Source organism: Triticum aestivum, unplaced genomic scaffold (assembly GCF_018294505.1).
Source record: "Triticum aestivum cultivar Chinese Spring unplaced genomic scaffold, IWGSC CS RefSeq v2.1 scaffold170566, whole genome shotgun sequence".
NCBI classification, from domain to species: domain Eukaryota; kingdom Viridiplantae; phylum Streptophyta; class Magnoliopsida; order Poales; family Poaceae; genus Triticum; species Triticum aestivum.
In genome coordinates, this window is record NW_025238709.1 from 1,174 (window position 1) to 4,139 (window position 2,966).

General features: G+C 37.6%; 1 long non-coding RNA gene across 2 annotated transcripts; it reads right to left on the reverse strand.

Annotated features, from left to right (window-relative positions):
* Window positions 1-495: 495 nt before the first annotated feature.
* On the reverse strand, window positions 496-2,960 carry LOC123176661 (uncharacterized). Of its 2 annotated transcripts, XR_006488618.1 has the most exons (3): window positions 1,132-2,960; window positions 989-1,035; window positions 496-811 (listed from the first exon to the last, which is right to left on the reverse strand). It is a non-coding gene; the product is annotated as an uncharacterized lncRNA (long non-coding RNA). The 2 variants fall into 2 exon arrangements; XR_006488619.1 differs by having other exon boundaries at window positions 496-1,035.
* Window positions 2,961-2,966: the final 6 nt, after the last annotated feature.

Consider the following 2,966-nt stretch of genomic DNA (forward strand, 5'->3'; position numbering starts at 1 on the left):
ATTATCGTGTATTTTTTAGATTTCATTATAGAGCATTATTTAAAAAATTATCGTGCTCTTTAAATTGCACCAACAATCTATAAAAGTATGTGAACGCATATTAAAATACATGAATAAAATACAAAAACTCAAAATACTTCAAAAATTATATAAAAAATTTGAAAATAAAAATTTGAAAATAAAAAAGGACAAAAAATGGCGTGTCACGCCTGTGCTTTGAGAGATAGGCTCCTCGGGGAAATATTTAGTGCTACGGTCCTTGGCATGATACGCTGCTCCAGGGACGCATGGTACGTCAGATCTGAAATAAAGGGGCAGGATCAAGTCACTAATGCATTTACACATGGCCCCTTGGAACATTTGCACCTTTCCCCTAGAAAGTAAAATGTCTTCGCAAAAATTGCCTTAGACAGTTCCGTTGGTTGTTTCTCCTGGACCTAAGCACAGTACGTTGATCTCCATCCGAGCTTGCACTTTTAAATCCAGAAAAAAGAATTAAGACAACGAAACTGAAACTTCCATAGATAATCAGATCATTTACATGCTAAACACTAGCACCAGACACCAGTACTAGATCCAGCTGAATTACATGGCCACCAAGGCTAGTCAGATTCAGCTACTACAAGATGAGCTACAGTCTGAGCGCAATTACAGAATTAGAACCAAAACTGACCATGACAATGCCCAGTACTAGAACGAACCACTAAGTTGGTCGTGGCTTATCAGCAGACTAACAACTAACTAAACTTGAGAGCCGCGAGCCATGGAGTTTGCGCCATGTACACATCCATTGGTGGGCGCACATGAACACCTACATGATAAAATAAAGAATTAGAACCTAAAAAAGCCTTTCGAGAACAACCCAATCTTCTTCACTCTAAACTATTTAAAATAATTGAACCAATTCATTTGTGTACTTATATTGAGAGGTCTCCTGGTGTCCAAATGATGGGCACACACACATGAGTAACCTGGTTTAAGCACTCACCACACCAACCCTGTTTTAAGGATTCGGTACTAACATGTTCCTGTTACCTAGAAATTGACAGAATTAACCGTAGGTTTTATCAACAAATAACCAAACTTCTACAGGTTTTCTGTAGTGAGAGGCATATAAGGAGAGTAACAAACCTTAGGTGATTCAGGTCAAGTTAGCCCAAAGTAAGCTTTCCATTTCTGTGACACAACCGGTACAACAGAAAATTCAGATGCCACTAGGCCAGCAACCCACAAGCCATATAAAAACATGTACTCCACCATCAATGTGTATGAAAAAACAAAAGGGAAGAAATCACTAACAGAACAAAGATTACTGACAGAATGTACATCATACCACATATTTCATATGAAATTTAAATAGTGATATGGTGTCAGCTACATTCTATCAACTTCAAACTGCAAACTAAGTTTGAACTAGATCCCAGTACTTGGATTAAACTCTAGCCTCAACTTGTGTGTGGAACATCTCCAGAGACACATGATCTCAAGAAGCACACAATGTTAGTTCTATTACCACCGTACAACATTAAATATGAGAAATCTGCAAACACTTTTGCCATGCCAAATAACCTGCATATATGTCGCATCATCTAATTCTCCTGGTGGATTTTGTGGTTTCTTCACCTATAAGAACATGTAAAAGGAAATCATTTGTTGAACTACAAAAACATGACATACTCACAACTAAGTGAGTTATATTCACCTCCTTTGCCTTTTCCCACTCGTTGTAGGCTGTTTCTTGAACTATTTCGACATAGCTAACTAAGAAAGTAGCAGTCGATAACTGCACATGTATTGAGTTCAGTGTGCCACGCTCCATGCCATTGTTTCCTTTTTAGTAATCTAAACAGTCCTAACTTCTTATTTTACCCATAATATTTGCTAAAAGTAAAAGAAGACACTATAATTTTCACTTGAGAAACGCAGTCATCCTGAAAAGGCAGGAAAATAAGTATATAAGCCAGATCAAACATATTGAGTTCTCACATGTTCCCATACTATTTCGAAATCCAGAGAATGATGTGAGACAAGCAATGCATAATTGTAGTTGTCCCCAAAGATTTTTGGTCTGGTAGCTGATGCGCCATAAACCTCATCAGAACATAAATGGCCAGTAAGTCAGTTTATTACACCGTGAAAAACTATTGATCCGCCAAACTTTTCTAGTTCCAGCTGCTGCGAAGTGAGAACAAGCACATAAACTTCCAGTACTCAGCGGTCTCGGTTTGTCTGAGAGTTATACTAGGATTTCTGTTAGTCAAACCTTGTTGACCCTCATTTGGCATGAATTTTGTCAATTACTCAATCTATAGACATGACTCAGTATAAATATAAATGCCCACTTACGCTAGGCTGTACGTGTGGTTTTCAACTACTGTATGTAAGAAACATTCTAGAAAACTTTATAAGAAAGATTATGTGAATTTACAATTCAGATAGACATGTTATTGTTACAAGAGGAAATGGCAGTCAACATTATAACACTGATAGACATTCTTATAGTTCTTCAAAGATTAAAATACTTTTACATATCTCTGCTCCAAACTAACTTTACCATCTATTGAGACTGAATTGCGAGACAAATTTTTATAACTAAGGGCTACATTGTGCACAACAATTGACTAGCCAATTTTTTATTCTAAAAACAAGATGTCTCGACGGACACTAAGATTAAAGGATGAACTAACCATATGAGCTCGGCTCCTCCCATATGTGTTGCACTTCCCGCGAACGAGCCGTGGGCAAGCATGGCATACAACTCTAGATTATTCCAGAACTGCTAATGCACGCAACATTGCAGTTGGAGGAGGCAGATTGAGGTCCAACTACTGCGAGTAAATTGCAAAAAACCACCACAATTGAGAACCTTAATTCAAAAAACCGTCATCATTCGTTTTATTTTCAAAAAACCACCAACATTGTGGTGACAGTCTTCAAAAAACGCTGATAGACCGATTACAGCAGTT